The following is a 21821-nucleotide window of genomic DNA, read 5'->3' as shown; positions in this document are numbered from 1 at the left end:
AGCATTAATCCATAGCTGGTAAAAAAGCATTAATCCACAGCAGGTAACTGAGTGTTGGTAGATGCCAAATAAAGAGGGGTTGCAGCTTGTGTCTCACAGGTGAGGTAGTGGTTGCCAGGAGAGCAAATCAGGGGCTTTTCCCAAAGATTATCAGAGGGGTACACCTGAGGAGATAAGCAGTATTCTGGGGGACACTTTAAGCCCAGCCAATCACAACCCTAAATTGGATATGGGATGTGGTGAGATTAAGGAGAACCATTATGTTCCAACTTTTGTTATTTCCGTGAAATTTGGAGTCTGTTTTGGAAATCCAAGGAAGGAGGGTGGCTAAAGACAGATAACCTGGGAGCTCTGTGGGAATTCCCACAGCCCCACAGAACTGTTTCTTCTTTGGGAGGCTGGCTGCCTACTGTAGCCTTCTTTAATGGTCCAAGCAGGGCAGAACACCCTTGGAGAGGCTTGGGGTAGGGTATCAGGGTGCCTGGTCCTATGACCTCCAAATCTGGGGTAAATGGCTTAAGAACAGGAGCAGATCTCTCCCCCCCACCCCCCCGAGGCCTAGACCTGTTTTGAGAACAAAAGTTGTGTGAATCTACACCCTTCTGCCCAACCTCACATTTTCTCTCTTTCTCCCATGTTTCTCATTCTTCTACACTGACCTACAAGGCAGTAGCTCAAATCTAATATTGTCCTATCACACGGCCTTTGCACATACTGCCGTAGCCCCCTAATTGTTCCTTACCAGCTGTTACCATTCTATTTCTTTAAACTTCTAATTCCTTTCTCTATTGTGATGCCCTTCTATTCCATTTGAATAGTACTCTATGCTGTTACAATTGCATAATGTTGATGTGATTATTCCTCTGTCCACTATCTGCTCTCAGCAGTTAGGAGAGCAAGCACCATGTCTGTTTTGCTCACCATCTGTCTCTAGAGCCTAGCAGGAGTAGATACCCTAAACACGGCTCCTGAATGAACCAGCTGGTATATGGGGCAATGGGATGCAGGAGGAGGAGGAATTTTGGCATGCAGTAGGCTAGCTTGCTCTGATGATGAGTAGATCACCTAGGACACATCAGGCAGCTTCCTTCAGTAGTGGCTATTAGTGCTTTTCTTCCATTGGAAATGAGGGGCAGGATTCAAGTGAGAGGGGCTGGGTTCCCACCAGGGCTCGGGATGGCCTGCTTCAGAATGCATGGCCTAAGTGGCTGTGGGTCTCTTGGGAGAGGCACTTCCTGACCTAGGGAGTGTTCCCCTGATAACCATCAGTGTGCGCAATTGTGCACACATTTTTCTGTTCATTCGTCATTGGAATCTTAGATGAGCAAGGGGGACAATTATATCCTTCAAGACAGCTGTTCTACAAGTAGTATTCCTTTAGATCAATTCTCTTTTTTTTTCCTTATGAGAACCCAACAGTACTTTATCTTTCCCCAAGTCGATGCAACATTAAGAAACCTATATTGAGAAACCTCAAATCTTGCTGAACAGTCTTCTATCTGCTTGAGATCTGACACCCTGACACCTAGAAGGTGCAATGTGAGTTTCCAGATACCCATGCTCAGACCTGAGGCTCAAACTGAGTCAGCTGTTCTGATCCACCTAAATATTTCATGTGTCTAGTCCACATTATCTCATTGGTCCCACAGTTGTTTATTCCTATTACTACTCCATCCCATCTCTGTGTGCTGAAGGTGATGACTGCTTTACCATGCAGAATAGCAGGCTTCCTGCCATCTTACCAGCACTCCCATGGATAAAATATTGTACAATATCCTCTTGACCAAATTACAGTGGAATGCATAGATAACATCATTTATTTGTACACACACTAAAAGAGTCATAGCTAAATGTCTGTGGCTCATATCCATCATCCTAGCTATATGGGAGGCTGACAATAGAGGGATGGTGGTTCTAGACCAACCTGCTTGCACAGAAAAGTCCAGAAGACTATTTCTATGGAGGAAATCTGGATAGTGGTGGTGTTTGCCTATAATCCCTGCCCAAAAAGCCTGAAAAGGTAGACCAGTCACTACTCAGGCTTGTGACAAGAATAAAAATTTATCCTAACCAAGCCTGGAGATAAGCCTCAGTGGTATGCCAGCCTAGCAAGTGTGAAAGGACTTGAGTTCAAATCCCACACCACTAACAAAAGAAGGGAATAGGTTTAAATAAAAGTGAATAGTTTAGGGCTGGGAGTGGTAGAATGCTTGCCTAGCATGCACGAAGACCCGGGTTCGATTCCTTGGTACCACATACTTAGAAAAAGCTGGAAGTGGTGCTAAGGCTCAAGTGGTAGAGAGCTCTAGCCTTGAGAAAAATGCAAGGACAGTGCTCAGGCCCTGAGTTTAAGCCCAGGACTGGCAAAACAAAATGAATAGTTTAGATAAAAGAAACAGTCAAGAAAATAATCTATATTAAAATTCCATATACCAATACATACAAACGTTTGAGTGGCTTTACTAAAAGCTGTATGAAGCACCAGAGTTTTGTACCTCCTTGGAATGAATTAATGTGGCTGGCAAGGGGGAACAATGGTTGTGTGGAAGGTATATCTTACTTTCCTTCTGAAATGTGGGAGCAAGGGCTGCAGACACTGTCTTGTATACAGAGGCCTCACTCTTGGACTCCGTGACAGTGGTGGTTGTAGGTTTCTTTGCTTGATCTACGGTGCCCTCAACTCCCGTTCTTGGAAGAGGTCCTCAAATTTCTACTCCAGAAGGCAGTTTCTGTTTGAGCACATGGGGAGGAGTTTTTTTGGATCTAGCTACTTCTGACTAGCACACTAATTCTAGAAATCAAAATAAATGAGATCCTGGTAGAAAGAGGTAAAAATAACTGATAAAGATTCCAACGAGCTCTGGAAACAACAGCTGAGGCTAGCAAGTCTGCAGAAAACAGATCAATGGACAACAAGAAGCACGACAGAATAGCATGAACAACCAAAAAATGATGTAGAAATAACTGCAGAACAAAAAATTAAATTCTTTAATAGAAACTTGACCAAACCAATGCTAGATCTGGACCCTGACAACCAGGAAGCATTGCTCATAGAAATGAACGTTCTAAGTATTTGGGAAAATATGCTGTCCGTGGATGAGAAGATCACAATGTATTACCTCCTCTCCCCAACTGGATCTACGGATTCAAAGCAATGCGGATAAAAGTAAAAGTTTCCAAAGCTTGTTTGTTTATTTTGTCGGGTCTGTAGAGCTGGATGTACTATTGTTTGGGCTGGCAATGCTGATTTACCACACTGACAGTGGCAGAGCTAGGATTCTTAATAGCAGACAGGAAGACTCACAGGGCTTTAGAGCTGGAGGGGACTTTTGAAAGGATCCAATTTAACTTCCAGAGAGTAGAAATGAGAGAAGCGAGGTCAGAAGAGAGGAAGTCTCTTCATTGCAGTTAAAATTGCAGTCCTCATCTCTCACACCACTCCAGACTGAAGGCTAGGCAGGCTGAAAAGCTACTGAATAGCCAGCATCTTTACCTTTTTTTTTTTAAGGGAAAAATATGTGCTTAAAAATAGATACTGCTTTAAATAGCTTGGACGTGTTTTAAGTGTCCCTCATACATATGAACATGCTGGCATCTTGGTGCCCTGTGTGGCAATGTTACAGTATGGGAAGCTATTCAGAGGTTGAGTTCAGAGGAAGGCAGTTCATTATGACACTAATCTTGGAAGAGGTTGATGTAGTTTTTGCAAGACCATGATAGTTCCTGAGAGAGGGCTGCTATATGAAAGGAGCTAGATCCTGAATTTCTTAGGCTTCCTGTTTCCCAAGGATAGCTTCTTCTCCCAAGCTCTCATGCCTATATAACAGCTACCCCTATGTGATACAGTCACCATGCTGAATCAACAAGGCCACCAGATCTTAGACTTTCAACTCCCAAAATGTAAGCTAAATAGATCTCTTTTCTTCATAAAGTATCTGTCCTCAGTTGCTCAGTTGTTTTATACAGTATAGAAAAATAGAAAAAAGACTAATACACAATTCTGATTTTATTTTTCCTTGGGCAAGGACTTGTTATACTATAAAACAATTCTATTTTCCCACTTATTTTGCCAACTGTGAATATGCAGATGAGTAGAGGAGTGCCACTTCAGCTGAGATGATGAGGTGGGCAGTACTTTTTTTTTTTTTGCCAGTCCTAGGGCTTGACCTCGGGCCTGAACCATGTCCTTGGGTTTTTCTCAAGGCTAGTGCTCTACTACTTAAGCCAAAGCACCATTTCTGGCTTTTTTTTCTTTTATTTAATTGTAATTAATAGAAGAGTTAGTTATATTTGCCAGATAGAAGGTGCATTACTTCACAAATATTAATACCCCTTCTCATGTTTTTGTCCCCATTTCCCTCCCTCTACCCCCTCCCCTAATCTTGTTTTCTCCCCTTCCCTATCCTATTTCAAATAAACAAATAAACATTTACCAGATAACAAGGCAAGATGCTGGAACAATGTGAGAATAACCAAGGAACAACAAAAGAGATGAGAAATAACATAGTACATTAAGAACAACCATCACACATTATATGGCTCTTGTTTCCATATCCTGAAAGTCCTTTCATTTAACCTCATTCTATATGGCCTTATGTATCTAGGCTTTGCCCTATTGTAATCCTCTGCTAGGAGAGTCCAAGGTTTGTACTAAGTATTACAAATGAGGGAAACCACTGGACCTATGTTCCTTCAAGTCTGTCTTACTACTTCAGTTAATATGATTTTTTTCCAAGTCTTTCCATTTTCCTACATATGGGGCAATGTTATTATTTCTGATGGCAGTATAGAATTTCATTGTGTATAGGTATCACATCTTGTTGATCCAATCATCTACAGAGGGGTATCTGGGTTGGTTACGTATCTCTGCTATGGTAAATAGTGCTGCAATGAACATCATTGTGCTAGTGGCTTTAGTATCTCCTTGTTTCTGGATCTGGCTTTTTTCTATATATATGGTACAGAGGAATTGAACCCAGGACTTCATGCATGCTATGCAAGCACTCTGATACTAGGTCAGACTCCAGTCCCCTCCCCTTTTGTTGAGATAGGGTTTCACTATATAGCTATCCTAGGACTCACTGTGTAGCTTTGACTGGACTCAAACTCATGATCTGCCTGCTTTAGTCTCTCAGGTTCTGGGATTACAGATGTATGCCATTGTGCCTGACTCGAGATGGGCAGTATTAAGTTGTAATATAAAAAGGCACTAAAATATCTATTTCTGAAAAAGGAAAAATAATCTTCAGCCTGGGCTTATAATCCACAGGCATAAAGAAATACAGAATGGGCAATTTGAAAAAACAAACCATAACAAGCCAATGGTAGTTGCAAATGGAGAGAATTCAGTGTAGTTGGTGGCGAGTCAGGAGCCTTTTGGAACATTAGAGACCCTGTCTGTAGGAATCAACCGGCCTTTCACAGGGGTGGGAGGAAAAGCAGCGGCAAAACATCTATCTCTCTGAGGTTTCACCACTGCTAGGATATGAGTCATTACAACTGCAGAAGAGAATTTTCTTTAATCCAGGCTTTAAATTAAGGAGACTACAAAAGAGTGGCCATTGATGTAATGAAGGGAGGAAAGAAAACAAAAAGGGAGGAAAGGTGAAAAAGAGGGAAGAAGAAAGGTGTCCTGGAATCCAGCTGCAGGAAATATACTTACAAATAGTAAGCTGTTTTTGATTTTCACTTCTAAGTCAAGTTAAGACCACTTGTAATCAGATGACAACCAGAAAGTAACTTTGGCAAGACCCAAGCTAGATGACACTGGGCTTAGCAGTGAGTTTTTGATATAATACCAAAAATACATACCACTTATTAAAGTACAAATGTTATCTTTATTAAATCAAAAAAGTTCTGTACCATCAAAGAAACTGTTAAGAGAATCAAAATAGAGGCCACAAATGGCAAGAGAGTATTACTTGTATCAATGGCCAATTTTTTTGTAGTCTCCTTAATTCTTTGACCTCTCAAAGATGGGGGGCTTTTGGATGACTCCTATGGCCATTCCTAGGACTTTATCCAGCCCTGTATCTTTAAATGTCATCTACATAATACTGACCCACAAAATAATTACATCCTTCAGGAATTCTCTGAAGTATACATTCACATTGTAGGGTTGAATTTCCATGCAGCTTGCATGTCAAACTTAACTGTCTTTAAGACAACGTCTTCATTTCTACTTCTAAAACTTGCACTTTCTAGAGTCTTCTCATCTTGATGACTGGCAATTGCCAAGTCCCAGATTTTCTGGGGCTAACATAATTGAAGATGGCTGTAGTTTGGGAGCAGATGAGGAGAGCAAGCCAGCCATCTCTGATGGACTAGGTTATTTGCCAAAAGGATGCCATTGTGCCTTACTTTCTGCATGCCCCTAGGTGATCTTCTTCTGTTGACTGACTCTAGGTTGGCCAGATGGCTCACTTTGGCCCACATCATGTGGAACAAATAAAGTTGTGTAACTTCAGCCTGGGCCTTGAGATATTCCATAGCTCTTGCTCATATTGTTTGGAATTCTTCACTGGACCACCATGTACAAGGTCCAGTCAAGTTTCCTAGAGAATGAAACACATAGGGGAACCCAGATCATCTTCTCAGCTGAGATCCTCTGTACCAATGAGCCTGTGCTCAGGGCCAGCTGGGACAATTGATTGAAGGTACCTGTGACCATTTAGCCTGGCGGAGTCACTCTGTGAGTGTCTTCACACATGTTACCCAGCTAAGACCAGTGCATGACACCAGAGCCTGGGCCAGATGGCTGATCCACAGAATTTTAAGTGAATAAAATAACTTTTATACAGTGCTAATGTTTTGGGGGTATTCTGTTATGCAGTAGAAGGTAACCGCAACGTGAATAATCCAAGTAAATCTTCTTATCTTTTGTAGCCACCATGGTTCAGCTGATATTTTGAGGCGTTTTGGGGAAAAATGTATTCACTTGAATATGACCTGTGTTGTGTATCATTGTGTTCAAAAGGAAACTTTGTTTAATTAGTGTCTTTTTCCTTATGGTGTAGAAAAGTCTGGAGAATTTATTCCTGTCCAATGAGGTCCAAATGGCAAAATACCACCTTGTCAGTTTAATGCAGCTAATATGTCAAAGGAGGCTCTTGGGATCACTGTGAGGATGGTAGTAAGGCAGGAGTGAGAGAGAGAGACCTGAATAGGTGAGATGATTTGCAGTCAATCAGCTTCAGTAGCCTTGCAAAGATCAGAGCCAAGACAATGAGTGTGCCAAGATGGTCGTTAATGATGGTGTTTTCTTCCTCCCTAGATTCCTTTATGACTCCCATATTCCCCTTTTAAACACTGAGCTGGTTTTTATACACATCATTCAGTCACTCAACAAACAGCTATTGACTTCCTAGGGCAGTTCCCAGAGGCCCAAGCATTACAGAAACAGATCTTAATTTCAACCCCAAGGAACCAGTAAGTACTCGGATGAGTGTAAGTAATGCTGTTTTATAAACAGAGTAGGAAGACAAAGGCAAGAGGAACACAGGAATGGTGGAGAAAAGGTGAACAAATGCCATTGTGACTGTCACTTCCCCTCCTAAGCTTGCACTTTCTAGAGTCTTCTCATCTTGGTGATTGGCAATTTCCAAATCCCAAGTTTTCTGGTGCTAACATAATTGAAGAGGGATGTAGTTTGGAAGCAGCTGAGGACAGCAAGGCAGCCATCTCTCTGTGATGCGAAACAAGTAGGTTATTTGCCCCAAAGATGCAATTTTGCACTGCTTTTGCATGCACTTAGGTGATCGTCTCCTGTTGACTGACTCTAGGTTGGCCAGAAGACTTACCCCTTACCTTCCTAAAGCAGATAAACTTAGAGATATTACAAAGTACAGAAATAAAAAAAAACAGTGACAAAGTAGAAAACAAAACCCCCCCCAAAGCAAAATGACAAAAAACCCTCTTATTTTTCCATTTCTTCGAGTTCTCTATATGAAATTAAACCAAAAGATTTAAACCAACAAAATAGACCCATAAACAAGTCGTGAAATTGAAATGGTAATAGAAGACTTCTTATCCAATAAAAACCAAGACCAATGGATTTACACCTGAATTCTGTAAGTCCTTCAAAGGAGAATCCACTCCAATACTCCTTAAATTCTTTCTTTGCTGAGTCTCTTTCTGATTTGGGGATAAATGTTATGCTGGTTTCATAGAATAAGTTTGGTAGCAATCTTTCCCTTTCTAGTTTGGAAAAGTTTAAGGAGACCAAAGGAAGATATTCTTGGGAGAGGATCACAAAAGCTTAAAGCTATGTGCATATAATGATACAAAATGATGTTTATCAAAATGAACTATAAGAAATGGAATTGGTCACTGTGGGCAGACTCCTCAGGAAAGGATTACTATTATCTCATAGGAGTGGGTCAGGCTCGAGTCAGGTTTCAAGTGCATTAGCAAACTCCTGAGAGTGGTTCTTATGAAGGATGGAACATGTGTTCTCACTCCTCTTCCTTGCTTCCACCTCAAACAATTTTGTAGGCCAGTTCCCTTCCACACCTCTGACATTTTGTCATGTAGCTAAAATCTTTACCAGGATACCAATGCCATGCTACTTGGTTCTTCCAGGAACCAGAATGATGCCAAATAAATCTCTTTACATTATAAACTATCTAGCCTCTGGTAATTTTTTTCTTTTTTTAAAAGAATTTATTAACATTGATTTTTACATCATATTTCAAATGACATGTTTAACAAACAAGTATTCAAGAAGGGAATCTCTGTATACAAACACTGGTACTTAGATTATAGAACATAATTAAACTTAGGCTGAGGGTTTGTAGTTCATATATACATATTAATCTATGTAATAAAACATTATGTCTATAGAGTCATAGATTTTTATGTCTACGTAGTTGTGTTTATATTTCCAGCACCATGTCCATAGCATTGGGTACGCAAATATTGAGTCCTTGTACTGTTTGGATCTAATGGCCACATATTAAGGATACCATGCTTCTTTTGTTCCCTTGGTCTTGACTTGTCTCATTCAACATGATTTGTTCTAGATTCATCCACTCCCCTGCAAATGCCATTATTTTATCTTGTCTATTGGCTATGTAGAATTCCATATATACCACATTTTCTGTATCCATTCATCTGCATCAGGGCATCTGGATTGTTTCCATCGCCTGGCTATTGTGAATAGTGCAGAGATGAACATAGCTGAACAGGTGTCCTTATCACATCTTGGGTTATGGTGTTCAGGATAGATACCCAGGAGTGGTATGGTGGGATCGTAGGGAAGGTCAATTTTCAGTTCTTTAAGAAATCTCCACACTGCTTTCTAGAGTGGCTGAATTAGCCTATAATCCCACCAGCAGTGCAGTAGGGTTCCTTTTTTTCTACAGCCCTGCCAGCATCTGTCATTGTCTGAGTTCAAAATCTTGGCCATTCTTGTTGGGATAAGGTGGTATCTTAGGGCTTTTTCTATCTGCATTTCCTTTATGACCATGGGTGATGAACATTTTCTCCTATGCTTTTCTGCCATTTTAATCTCTTATTTTGATAAGTCACTTTTAGTTCCCAACAATGGTTTGTTGGGTTTGGGGGAGATTAGTTTCTTGAGTTCCCTGTAGATACTGGATATTAAGCATTTGTCTGATGTATTATTGATAAATATCTTTTCCCAGTTGGTTGGCTGTCTCTCTACTTTAGTGGCTATGCTTTTATCTTTGCAGAAACTTTTTATTTTTAGGTAGTCCCAGTTATCAAGTCTCTCTCCAATCTGTTGTGCCCCTGGGATTCTGTTCAGAAATCTTTTTCTTGTGACTATGAGTTCCAGTGTCTCTCCAACTCTATCATGTAGCAGTTTCAAGGTTTCCGATCTGACATTGAGGTCTTTGATCTATTTTGAGTTAATGCTTGTGCATGGCGAAAGGCTAGGGTCAATTTTTAGTTTTCTGCATATGGCTATCCAGTTTTGCCAGCATCAATAATTGAATAGGCTGTGTTTGTTCTAGTGTATATCTTTGGCTCCTTTGTCAAATACAAGTTGCCTATAGGTATGTAGTTCTATTTCTGGATCTTCTATTCTGTTTCATTGATCTTCTGGTCTATTTTTTTTGTGCCAGTACCATGCTGTTTTTGTTATTCTGGCTGTATAGTAGAATTTGAAGTCTGATATTGTGATACCACCTGCATTGCTCTTTTTGCCTAGAATTGTTTTGGCTCTTCTAGGTCTTTTCTTATTCCATATGAACCTTTGGATTGTATCTCCTATTTCAGTAAAGAATGTCTTTGGGATTTTGATGGGGATTGCATTGAATTTGTCTATCAATTTTGGCAGCATGGCATTTTCATTATATTGGTTCTCCGTACCCATGAGCATGGGATGTCTTTCCATTTCCTGGTGTCCTCTTTAATTTCTTTCATTAGGCTTTTATAGTTTTCATTAAATAATTCCTTTACATCTTTGGTTAAGTTAATTCCTAAGTATTTTATTCTTTGGGGGGCTATTGCAAACAGGATTATTTTCTTGATTTCGCCTTCTGTTTGAGTATTGCTGGCATACAAGAAGGCTACTGCCTTTTGGAGGTTAATTTTGTATCCTCCCACTTTGCTAAAGTGGCTTATTAATTCTAGGAGTTTGGGAGTGGAGCTTATTGGGTCACTTGGATAGAGGATCATGTCATCTGCGAATAGGGATAGTTTAATTTCTTCTTTCCCTATGTGGATCCCTTTGATGTCCTTCTCTTGCCTTATTACTCAGGCTAAGGATTCCAGCACTATATTGAAGAGAAGTGGAGAGAGCGGGCATCCCTTTCTAGTTCCTGTTTTTAAGGTAAATGGTTCCAGTCTTTCACCATTTAGTATAATATTGGCTTTAGGTTTGTCATATATGTCTTTAATTATTTTAAGGAATGTACCACTTATTCCTATTTTTTATTGCTTTCAACATCAATGAATATTGTATTTTGTCAAATGCCTTCTCTGCATCCAGAGAAATTATCATATGTTTCTTATCCTTAGCTCTATTGATATGATGTATTACATTGTTTGATTTGCAAATGTTAAACCAGCCTTGCATCTGTGGGATGAAGCCTACTTGATAGTAGTGTATAATTTTTTAAATTTGTTTCTGGATTCTGTTGGCTAGTATTTTATTGAAGACTTTTGCGTCTGTGTTCATTAGAGAGATAGGTCTGTAGTTTTTTTTTTGTTGTTGTTGTTATTGGGTCTTTCCCTGGTTTGGGGATGAGTGTAATATTAGCTTCATAAAATGAGTTTGATATTGATCCTCTGCTTCTATTTCTCAGAAGAATTTCAAGAGTATAGGTGTTACTTTATCTTGAAACATCTTGTAGTATTCTGCAATGAAACCATCTGGACCTGGGCTCTTTTTGGTTGGCATTTCCCTGATTGCTTCTGCAATTTCATTGTATGAAATTGGTTTGTTCAATTTGTTTACCTTATCATGCTCAATGTGGGTAGCCTATATTTATTCAGGAAGTCGTCCATCTCTACTGGATTTTCTTGTTTCTTTGAATATAGGCCCTGATAGTTCTTATTCATAATGGACTGGATTTCTTGGATATCGATTGTCATTGATCCCATGGGGTCTCTAATCTTGTTTATTTGAGTCTCCCCTCTTCTTTTTTTGATTAATCTTGCCAGGGGTCTGTCAATTTTGTTGACTCTTTCCAAGAACCAGCTTTTTGATTTATTAATTTTGTATATAGTGGATCTTATTTCAATCTCTGATATTTCTGATTTTATTTTTGTTATTTCTGTCTTTCTAGTTGTTTTATGTCAACGTCCCTCTCAGACGCCCATGTGGTGGGGGTAAGATGGCAATGGGGCCCCCAAATAATACAGACCCTGGAGACCATGACTCTTGGTGCAGGTCTAATCTTTATTCCACAAATGTGCCCGCTAAATACAGATCAAGTCATCAAATACAGCCACGTCATCAAATAGGGACGACTTGCCCCTTGCTCAAGGTGGGTGGGGCTAGGCTCCCTGTGGCTCCAGACTGCTTGCAATCACGTACATGTGTATGTGATTAAGGGCAGATAGCAAGCAGGTTAATCTCACAGTTTTAGAATTAAATTTTTCTTGCTCCTCTAGGTGCTTCAATTTCTTTTTTAGGTTATTTACATAATCTTCTTTTGTCTTTTTAATATGGGCTCCTACTGTGATAAATTTCCCCCTCAGAACTTCCTTTGCTGTGTCCCATAAGTTCCTCTGTGATATCTCATGATTCAAGAAAGTTTTGAATTTGTTCTTTAATCTGATCTGTAACCCAGGAGTTATTCAGAAGCGTGTTGTTCAGCTTCCAAGTGCTTGAATGTTTTTTGACTTTTACTGTGTTGTTCAGAACTAGTCTGACTCCACTGTGATAGAATGCATGGAATTATATCAGTCCTCTTGTATCTGTTTCTTTTTTTTTTTTTACTTAAGTTTTTTTTTTTTTTAATGAAAGGTGCATGTAAGATTACTTCATTCCTGCATCTTCTCAATTGTTTCTTCCTTGTATCTATCCTTTTCCTTTCCTACTTGTCAGGATTTGGCTTTCCATTCCAGGATCTTTTTGCAGTCTTTGTCCATGTTCACCCTGGTAATTAACCCCCTTGCTGGGGTGGATGCCCATATGGACGGTAGTGCCATTGGCCTTTTCCCACTGCACCCATTCAGTTTAGATGACACATTTCTTCCTGTAAACCTGCACCACTTTGCCGATTTGCTGACCTTTATAGTGCCCCTGTACAACCTGCACCTCATCATCCTTTCGAATTGGCATAGTCCGAATATTGTACTTTTGTCTCAGCTCTTTGGAAAGAGGGGAAGACATAATCTTCCTGTGAATGTGAGAAGGTGCATTGAAATGTCTTTTCCGGTTCTTGCTTAGGTTAGAAGTGACAAAGGGATTGAACTTCATTTTGGTCCCCTCTGCTTCAGCAATGGCCGAAAAGGGGAAGAGAACTCTCTGCTTAAGTTTTCTCTATGAACTATTATGTGATCTATTTTGGAGTATGTTCCATGTGCTGCTGAGAAAAATGTATAAAGTTTTGAAAGACTCTGTTTATATCTGTTAAGCCCAGCTGGGCTATGGTGTCATTTATGTCGATGGTGTCATTGCTTATCTTTTGTTGAGTTGACCTGTCAATGGTGAGAATGGCGTATTGAAGTCACCCACTATGATTGTGTTTGAGTCTATGTTGTTTTGTAATTCTAAGAGATTTTGCTTGGTGAATTTGGTGCTCTCGTGTTGGGGAAGTAAATGTTTATAACTGTAATATTCTGGGTATGGCTTGTATGCTTTACTAATATTTAGTGGCCATCTTTATCTTTATGTACTGATTTTACTGAGAAGTTCATTTTGCCAGAGATTAAGATTGCTACTCCTGCTTTTTTTTGCCCAGTGCATTAGAGTAGAAAATTATTTTCCATCCTTTCACTTGGAGTTTGTTTCTGTCTTTGGCAGTGAGGTGGGTCTCTTGGAGGCAACATATGTATGGGTCTTGTTTCTTAATCCAGTCTGCTGTTCCATGTCTTTTGATTGGATTGTTCAGCCCCTTCACATTTAGGGAAATTATGGACAAGTGGTTAGTGTCTTTTGTCATGATTTATTTTTACTTCTGAGTTTCTTTCTCTCTCTTTTTTCCCCTTTTGTGTTTAGTGATATATACGTAATTGCTTCTTGATGGGGGTTCTTGCTGTTCTTCAATTTGTTCTTGATTATTTAATATTTTTTGTAATGCTGGTTTAGTGTGCATGTATTCATATAGCTTCTCTTTGGAATAAAATATTCTTGCTTCACCCTGAAATGTAAATGCTAGTTGTGCTGGATAAATCAGTCTGGGTTGGCAGTTGTTAGTCTTCAGGATATGAACCATGTTTTTCCAAGCTTTTATTGCATTTAGGGTTTGCATAGAGAGGTCTGCAATTATTCTAATTTTTTGCCATTGTAGTATAGCTCTCTCTTTGTTTTTGTGGCATTTAAGATCAGCTCCTTAGTATTCGGGTCTAGTGTTTTTACTGTGATGTGTCTAGATGAGTTCCTTCTAGTCTCTTGCCTGCTTGGAGTTCTGAAGCCGTCAATAATGTGAGTATTTTCCCTTTTGAGGTTGGAGAAGTTCTCTGCTATGATTTTGGTGAATAAGCATTGCATTCCTTTACTAATGAACTCCCCCCCCCCCCTTCATCGATCCCTCTTATACGAAGATTAGATTTCTTGACTGAGTCTGCCAGGTCCTGGAGATCTCTTTGGTGAGTTCTGACTGATTTATCCAGACTGATGATTCTCTGTTCCAGCTCTTGTGTTTTATCTCTGTTCCTGATGTCCTGCTCTCCATCTCAGTCAATCTGTTGCTTAATACTTCATTGTGGACACTGAGCTGATCATGTCTGCTGAGAAGGTATTAATCTTTTCTTCCATTTCTCTTTTGAATTAGAGGAGCTCCTTGGTAATTTCTTGCTTATGTTCCTGGAATTGTTTTTGGAATTCTGCTTTAATCTCTTTAGTCATGTCCGTAATCATGTCCTTGAATAGTCATGTTTCATGTCTCTTCAGGTGTCATTTCTTGGGATGGTGACATCTCACTTGTCCCTTCACTCTGTTTTCCTTTTGGGTTTTGTGTGGGACTTGGATTATTTATATATGTTGTAATTTTTCATTGCACTTTCCAAGGCATCAGGACTGTTGGTGTAGGTTCGCTCTGTGGTCGGTAGGCGGCAGTCTTTACTTGGTCTGGGACTGGTGGTTCTGGGAATCTGTGTGTATGTGTGGTTCTCAGCCAAATTAGTTCTGATGCTAAGTCAGAGTTTCAAGCTTTTACAGGTGTGTCCTTCCGTTCCCAGAGGTTGTGTGCCACTGAACAGCTAGCTCTCAGTCCAACCAGTGGCCCCACAGTGGGCCATAGGAAGGGATTGCACACTTTGATCTCAGCTATCCCGGCAGATGGCTAGTTTGCCTACCCTGTTCCCAGGGGCGGGGCCAGCCAAGGGCCTGGGGTTTGGGAGTTTCTTGTAGCTCTCAGCTAAACCAGCAGGACTGGATTCTGCCCTGTTCCCAGGGGTAGGGACCTGCAGAGTATGTGGGCTCTGAGGGTGGAGCTGGGCCTTTCTGGCTCTCAGAGGGTGAGCTCAGCCCCTGCTCTTCTGCCCTTCTGTTCCCAGGTGTATTTCAGCCGCTTTGGCAGAAAGTCTTTCTGTGACTCCATGGGGGGGCCCTTGGTGTTGTCTTGCTGGATGCTCCCAGCAGGAGGGTGCCCCACTTAGGTTTGGGTCAGTCAGATGTTGGCTTGCAGACTCACGCACACCCCACACGCTGTTGGAAGGCAGGGTCTCAGAGCCCCTCAGTCTCCAGTTTCAATGGCTTGGGAGAGGAGGCTGTTGGGCCGGTGGGAGCAGGGACACCTCCGCCACCCTTGTTGGGGGTGCTGGGTCTTAGCGCCCACCCGTCAGTCTCCAGTCAATGGCCTAGGGGAGAGGGCTGTTGGGGGAAGGGACAGGATTCAGTATTCCTTGTCCCCCCCTGCACTTGCCAGTCTTTTTTGTGTGGGGTGGGAGGGGTCTGGGTTAAGTTCTATAGTTCGCCTCCAGCTCTGCTTTCACAATGGGTTTGGGGAACCTGTTGGGCTATTTACTCACTGGGGTTTGGCTGTGAGCTGCTTAGTGGTGTTGGAGGGTTGTTCGCTTCCCCTCTGGTCTCCACAGCTGTCTGTTCTGCTCGTGCTTCGTCTGTGTGGGATTCCTACATCTAGATTCCACTATTGCTGGAGTTTTGGGCTTCTTGGCCCTGGTGCTGGCCACCGCCCCTTTTGTACTCTGTCTGTGTGGGGTATCTATGCCTGGATTCCGCTGCTTGCTGGAGTTCCGGGCTTCCCAGGCCCAGGCATCCTCCACTGAGGCTTTTGTCGTGGCCATCATGGCTTGGAGCCTGCGGCAAGGGGTGGGGGGGGGGTCCTCACAGTTTGGATTCTTTGAGAATGTTGGATATAAGCTTTATCTGGATTTCTTTTCTGGTTTGTGTACTTCTCTGTTGCTTCTTGAATTTGTAGTTGTGTGTTTCATAAGGTATATGGCTGGTGGGATTCCTTGATTCTCTTTTTGTCTGGAATTTTTTTTTCTAGCAACACAAAACAGACCAAAAGAACTTGAATATTTCAGACAATAAAACAGAAGCTGGTATTTATGAACACTAGCCTAGGAAGGGTTGGCAGGGAGTACTTAACAAGTTACAGCCTCAGGATACAGGCTGGGAGGAGAAATCATGTAAAATAAAGAGGCACAGAGTCTGCACCATTAGATATGCTCCATACCTGCTGGCCAGAGGTTAAGGACTTCATGAAGGAGGGATAGAAGTAATAAGCAGGAACATTCTGTAAGTACAGAAGGCAGGCCTTGAAGACACACAGCTTAGGTAGAGTGATGGGGTGAGCTGCAGAGGTGAATAAGATTGCCTGGGCAGACAAATCCCTCTTGCACAGCCTTTAGGCCTCTGTGTCCCCTCTCCCAATTCTACCAGCTGCCTCACTTTACCAGAGGTTCACATTTGCTTCTAGGCCTTGCTGGGTGAATTGAGGAATATACAGGGCATTCTGCGCATGCACACAGGAGGTGTGCCATTGGCTGGTAGGGCGGGAACTTTGGGGGAGGCCGGTGAAAAATTGAACAAAAGTGGTAGATTGAAAGAAGTTTCACTTGTGCATTTCTTCACATTAGGGCATTAAATTATTAGTAATTACTGTTAGTCATTTCTCCAAAGAAGGTACTCTTTGACACTGAAAAAGTAACATATTGAATAAAAAGCAATCATCTCTTTTGAATGTTAAATTTCTGCAGTGTCTGTCTTTTTTCTCTTTTCTTCATAGGTCAGTGGACAGGTCACTGTAGACCAGATCAGCTAAGAATCTTTCAACCTGTCCCAGACTCATATGTACTGGCCGCATTGAACTGACACATCGTGGTACTTAACCAAGTACTTAATCCCTTTGTACTAATTACAGCTCTCCAGAGAAATAGATCCACCATGGTCTGAATAAGTAGAGTTATGCTTCAGTGTCTAGAGACTGGCTCTAGAACCCAGTGCAGGTGCCAGGATGTTCAAGCCCCTTATGTAAGATAGGTTAATGTTTGCATATAACTTAAGGTACCTCTCCCTGCTTACTTTAAGTCACCCTCAGATGACTTCTTAACATATTTTTGGTCTCATGAAATTAGTTGTTACATTGTGCTGTTTAGAGCAAATGATGCATTCATTCGAGACACAAATGTTCTTTGAATATTTTCAATCTGTGGTTGAATGCAGAGCCCTCAGATACAGTTAATTGAACAAATAAGGAAAAAAATGTGTGTATGCATATACATGTATGTGTGCATGTGGAGAGACGGTCAAGGCTTGATAAGCCCAAAATATGCAGAGTGGGCCAGCAGGGTAGAGGGCCAGGAAGCTCTGTAGTTTGACAGACTTGATATCTACTGACAGAATTCTTTCCTGCTCTGGCAAGTCAGCCTTTATCTTATTATGTCCTTCATCTGATCACATAAAGTTCACCAACTTTATGGAGGACAGCCTGCTTTTCTAAGAGTTCACTGATTTAAATCTACGTACATAAAACTTTTTGACCTCCTGTCTGGGCACCATGGTCCAGCTAAGCTGACATAGTTAACCACCATGTCAAGCCTGTTTTCTAATTTATAAAAGAAAATAATAATGTTTACTCTGCACACAGACTTTTGCTGGCCAGTACTGTAATGCTGATATTGCTCTATAAAACTGTCCATCCCTGTGATGGATTCCTAGAAATCCTGTAGTACCACCTTTCGATTCTAGGTTCCTGAAGGGTGTGTTGGGCTGTCAGATTCGTTGATGCCCAAGTGAGTGTGTGTGTGTGTGTGTGTGTGTGTGTGTGTGTGTGTTGGGGGTGGGGCTCTGTAGCTCTGTATTGCTCCATCATGACCTTTGAGCTGGACAATTGATCCATTTTCTCCCCACCCCCAGTTGACTTTGAAGAAGGGCAGTTTTGTGTTCCTCTCTGCTCAGAGCCCTACATAGACCCTAGCACATGAGAAGTAAGTGCAATGGTCGAAGATCTGTTGAATGAAGGAATTTTAGATGAGCTTTGTGATTCCATCAATTGCTCTCCCAATTTTCCATGTATTCCTTGTGCCAAACTGCTATTGACTGCCCCTCTTTTACATCAACAAGCAAAACTCAAACTCTATGTTCAGGGCAAATTTTACTCACTTCTTGCAGCCCCTTTGCATGGAGTCCCAGGGTAGCTTTCCATTGCATCAACATACCATCCACTGTTCTTCCATGTGCTTCCTTGTGAGAAAAGTGATCCTCTGAGTAATCCCCTGGGCCACAGCTGTCCCTCTTATGATAATTGGGGTGGCTCTGAGCCTGGAGGGTGACCATAATCCCATCAGCAATGCACAACCTCAATTGAGGACCCACCCAGGTGAGTAGAGACTGACAGAGTGGTTTGGTAGGGTCAGACGTGCATTCAGGGAAGCCAGGCCAGCACACTGAAGGAGACAGTAGGAGATATGTCAGCATACAGCTAGTCAATGAGCTGCATAAAAATCCTCAGAGAAGAGCCAGAAAAGAAGGCACCAACAATGCAAAGAGAACCAGGGAGCAAGTGGAAGCCAGGTCTGAGAGCATCCCCAGAGTTTCCCTCAAGTCATGGAAACAGCCCCAACTCAAAGATCTCTGCCTTCCGCCTGAACTATTGAAAGAGGAAGATACCTGCCCTCATTTTCCACCCTCCCAACATGACCAACATCTGTCCTAGAACAGCTCAGATCTCACTCTGCTGCCACTGTCCCCTGCTCAGTGTGCATGTAGCAGAAGGTAGCAAGGTAGATGCTAAGTGACAGGTTCATTTCACCCTGGTGGGGCACTTTGGAAGGCATGTCCAGTGGGGATAGGCATTTCTCCTGCAGCACCTGCTCTGGCAAGGCACTTAAAGGCACATAGTGACTTTACTAGATGACAGAACTCGAAGACAAGGAAAAAGCTTGGAGTCATTTGCTCAAAAACTAGCTTCCAGTGAATCCCAAACCTCTGTAATAATGTGACAGGCAGCAAGACAACCAGGGCTCAAACAAATGGGAACAGGAGTAGACACTGCCTTCCTTGGGAGAACATAAGCAGGAAGAAATGGTCAGTCAGCACCAACACCAGCAGTGTTTTTAATGTCTTAACTGATGTATAGGAGCTTGTAGAATGATTTGGAAAATTTAGGAGGAAGAGAGATGAGTGAAGGGAAGGGAGGAGAGAGGAGAGGAGAGGACATGAGAGCAGAGCAGAGGAGAGGAGAGGAGAGCAGAGGAGAGCAGAGGAGAGGAGAGCAGAGGAGAGGAGAGGAGAGCAGAGGAGAGGAGAGGAGAGGAGAGGAGAGCAGAGCAGAGGAGAGGAGAGCAGAGGAGAGCAGAGGAGAGGAGAGGAGAGGAGAGGAGAGGAGAGGAGAGGAGAGGAGAGGAGATTGAGATGTGGGTATACACACTAGCTCCACAAGATTGTAAGATGGTTTCTAGTTATGGTGCAGGTAGAGAAGTTATCAAAGCACAGTTCCCATGAAGGATACCAGATGGTGTTATCTGAGACTGTGAGGATGTGATTGGTATATCTAGAGAGCAAAGGAAAGACTCCCCCTACCCAACCACAATGAGGTAGGCTGACAATCCTCTTTGAGTTCCCACAGATGGTCACATGAAGTAATAGACTTGAGTAGCTCCACTGTGGGCTAGAGGGCTCCATGATCCTCTTTGCATTGTTGGCGCCTTCTTTTCTGGCTCTTCTCTGAGGATTTTTATGCAGCTCATTGACTTGCTGTATGCTGAAGTTTTCCTTTCTCCTTTAATTCCCTCACTTGGGCAGATATAATCTCTTATCATCTCCTTCAATGTGCTAGCCTGGCTTCCCCGCATGCGAGTCTGACCCTCCCAAACAACTCTGTCAGTCTCTACCCACCCGTGTGGGTCCTTGATTGAGGCTCTGCATTGCTGATGCAATTCTGGTCACCCCCCTACCCAGGCTCAGATCCACCTCAACTATCATCAGGGTCACAGCTGTGGCACAGGGGATTGCTCAGAGGATCACTTTGCCCACAAGTAGCCTCATAATCTACCAGTTTTGTTTTAAAAGTTTTGCACGTGTTGTAATTTGAACTCAGGGCCTTGTGCTAGTTAGGATTGATTGCTGATCTAGGGCTCAACATTTGAGCCAACTTAGATTTTTAATTCTTAATTTGGAGATTAAATCTCTTGGAATCTTCTCCCTGGTTTGTCCTTGAGCCTCAGTCCTCTAGATCTCAACCTCCTACCAAGCTAGCATTATTCATATGAACCCCTAGTGCTTGGGCCTTGCCATAGCTTTGTGAACAATTAAGACACATTCGGCCCTAGAGATGTAGCTCAGACATACAACAGTTGTCTAACATGCATGATGCAGCTCTGATTCACTACTAAGTACAACAGAGAGAGAGAGAGACAAAGAGAGAGAGAGAGAGAGACAGAGAGAGAGACAGAGACACAGAGAGACAGAGACAGAGAGAGACACACAGAGACAGAGAGACACAGAGGTCGAGTGAGAAAAGACTGCATTATGAAATGATAATCTTTAACTAAATCACAAAAAGGAAGTCTTAAGTCTGGGCCTAGTGGAGCTACATCAATCTGCCTGCTAAGTCAACCTGGTTTTGGTTATCTAGTGGTAGAAAGATGAATGTGCTTTAAGCTTTCTTTAACTGGAGATCAGGGGTTCCCTTCAGTACTTCTGCTTCAAATGGAGAGCCTGCTGATGTCTGCCGGTGTGTCCGTACTTCCTGCTGGGGGATGAGAATGAACTGGTACAGAATGGCCAGGTCTCATTAGATCCCACAGCCTGTGTTCAGCCCACTTCTGTAGGTGGGAAGAATGGAGCCCACAGGGTCAAGGAAGGGCTGCCTAGGCCCCTGCCTCTGCCATTGGGGAATCCCTTCCTACCACTGTAGCTCTTGTGCAGTGACTAAAGAGCTGAATGCAGGTAATTGGCCGTGACTGGACAGCCTGTTTCCCAAGCCCAGGCCCTGACTTGCCATCCAGTAGAGCTCTACTCATTAGCTGGAGAAAGACCACAGTGAGATGCTGATTAACTGGTTCCTTTCCATTTTGAAGAGAGTTACTTGGTAAAGGCTAAGTCCTCTTCCTCCCAGCATCCACAACCTGTGAATGACTGGCACCCAGTGAATAAAACCTGCTCTTATTAGGTCTTCATCACTTTCCTAAGGAAAGAGGCCTGAATCCTTCCACTGATGGAGCTCTCAGCACACAGGCATGAGCTGTGATGGGAGGTTGGAGAACCCACACATACAGCTGCAAGAACGCAGACTAAGTTATAGCTTTTCCTGTAAAATATTTGCCTTGCTTGATACTCAAACTACAGACCCATGGACACTGTGGGAGTGCAGTGCAGGCCTGTGACAACCGCTAGGGTAGGATAGGAATCATAGTCTCTCATACTAGACCAACTCCTCTACCACTGTACTACATCCCATCCCTATAGTGCTCATTTGTTTTAAAGCCATCCATTCCAGCATGCCCCCACCCCCACTGCCACCGCCTGCTAAGCTCATTTGAAGACTCAGTAGTGATGCTTCCATATCTAGTGGGCTGATAGTGGCTGAACACTTCCTGTATGTTTCACTTATTCCCAGGACTCCGTGTTCCCTCCCTCCGTAGAGTGGAGGGAATGTCCTAAGGAAAATGAGTCCCCAGGAGAACCTGGGCAGTGCCCAAGCACCAGACACACACATGCTGGTTTTGGCTCAGTAGAAGGACTTTATCCTTCTTAGCAGTCGAGGTATAGAACAAGG

At 42.4% G+C, this 21821-nt stretch overlaps 1 long non-coding RNA gene and 1 pseudogene across 1 annotated transcript; one reads left to right on the top strand and one right to left on the bottom strand.

The window, feature by feature from the left end:
• Nucleotides 1-899: 899 nt before the first annotated feature.
• Nucleotides 900-1764, top strand: LOC150056546 (uncharacterized). The gene is made up of 3 exons (XR_016537236.1): nucleotides 900-984; nucleotides 1439-1539; nucleotides 1650-1764. It is a non-coding gene; the product is annotated as an uncharacterized LOC150056546 (long non-coding RNA).
• Nucleotides 1765-12453: 10689 nt separating this feature from the next.
• On the bottom strand, nucleotides 12454-12922 carry LOC150056545 (large ribosomal subunit protein uL24 pseudogene; annotated as a pseudogene).
• Between the last annotated feature and the right edge of the window lie 8899 nt (nucleotides 12923-21821).

This window comes from Megascapheus bottae, chromosome 12 (genome assembly GCF_031878675.1).
Source record: "Megascapheus bottae isolate mThoBot1 chromosome 12, mThoBot2.hap1, whole genome shotgun sequence".
Lineage (NCBI taxonomy): Eukaryota > Metazoa > Chordata > Mammalia > Rodentia > Geomyidae > Megascapheus > Megascapheus bottae.
Note: the sequence above shows the minus strand (reverse complement) of the source record. Positions and strands in the feature narration are given on the sequence as shown.